At 45.2% G+C, this 1,263-nt stretch overlaps 1 protein-coding gene across 5 annotated transcripts in view; it reads right to left on the bottom strand.

The window, feature by feature from the left end:
• LOC111654605 (sickle tail protein homolog) overlaps positions 1–1,263 on the bottom strand; it is a 28,969-nt gene that overhangs the window by 23,070 nt on the left and 4,636 nt on the right. The window contains exon 1 of one of the 5 annotated variants that reach the window (XM_087173832.1): positions 849–977. The exons of the other annotated variants lie outside the window; for them this stretch is intronic. The gene's annotated coding sequence lies outside the window, so the exon portion shown is untranslated. Of the gene's footprint in view, positions 1–848; positions 978–1,263 lie in introns of those variants that run through there. 5 annotated transcript variants of the gene reach the window in all.

The raw sequence follows: 1,263 nt of genomic DNA, 5'->3' as shown, positions 1-1,263 counted from the left end.
GCACCGTCATCACAGACGAATCAACAAACAGAAGTTCAGCAGCTTCATCTTAACTGTCGCTCTGCAGCGCAGCCTGTCCTCTAACACTTGACTGGAGAACAAACATCGTCACGACGTTCGGCCAAACAGTCAGAGTTGTCTTCTTTTTCTTTCACGCCGCACACATTCCTCCATCTTTCTACTGAGCTGCAGCTCTCTGCCTCATCCCTCTGTGATTCCTCCAGGTGGGGGAAGTACTGCAAACCAATGGTGTGTTTTATGACTAAAGCATGAAAGTCTCAGTATATAATCTACAAACTGCAAGGTCATTGACCTCGGCGTTGCATTTGTCTAGTTTTTCTCCAACATCATGTGTATCTTTGACAAAACTGCATAAAGACGTTTATTTCCTGCTGTGTAAGGTAGCTGTAGCTTCTGCTGTGTGTTCTATGGAGTTACATTGCTAGCTAGCACATTAGCGAACAGTCTAATCATTTGGTCTGGACCACACTCATTACTCCAGGAGGCTCCGCCCTGTCCCAGAGGCCACATGTCTCCACGTCTGAAAATAATCTTCCAGGTTTATATTTAATTTTAAAATGCAGAATAACCTTCATATACAAGCTCATCAGCTGCACCACTCAGTTGAACTACAGACAACAAAGCTGTGCTGAGTTCAAACTTTTATCTTCTCTTTTTCTTTTCAAACAGAAAAGAAAACAAATTTTTTGGGCCTGAATTCAACCATAAAACAAAGACACGGCAGAGAATGAAAAGGTTTAAATCAGTGTGATGAAGAGAGCACGGACACAGACACCAGATCGAACCAGACTGTGTAACCTGATGAGTCGGAGCTGTTTGTGACTTACCTCAGCATGAACAGTCCTGCAGCTGTGTGGATGAGAGGTGCACAGGAACCTTTGTGACTGAGCGGGTCACACCAACTGAATCTCTTTATTTCAAAAAGGGCGGAGATCTGTAAACCTGCACGGAGCCGACATGCCATAACACATAAAGCAGGAGCCTGACGGTCCCACATGAAATAAAGCCTGCAGTTTAAGATCCAGACCAGTTCCACCAGGAGAGCGGGCTGTCAATCAAATCACTGTGGCAGCACAAATCGAGTCAACGCACATTCACAACAACAAGATCTTCCAACTGTGACTCAGCGCCGACTGGCTTTCACTTCAGCTTCCAGACTCAGCACGCAAACACACACAAACACACACACAAACACACACACAAACACACACACACACACACACACACACACACACACACACA

Source organism: Seriola lalandi, unplaced genomic scaffold (genome assembly GCF_002814215.2).
Source record: "Seriola lalandi dorsalis isolate HSWRI2012SDOR001 ecotype SW California unplaced genomic scaffold, Sedor1 jcf7180002054283, whole genome shotgun sequence".
NCBI classification, from domain to species: domain Eukaryota; kingdom Metazoa; phylum Chordata; class Actinopteri; order Carangiformes; family Carangidae; genus Seriola; species Seriola lalandi.
This window is presented reverse-complemented; position numbering and strand designations above follow the sequence as displayed.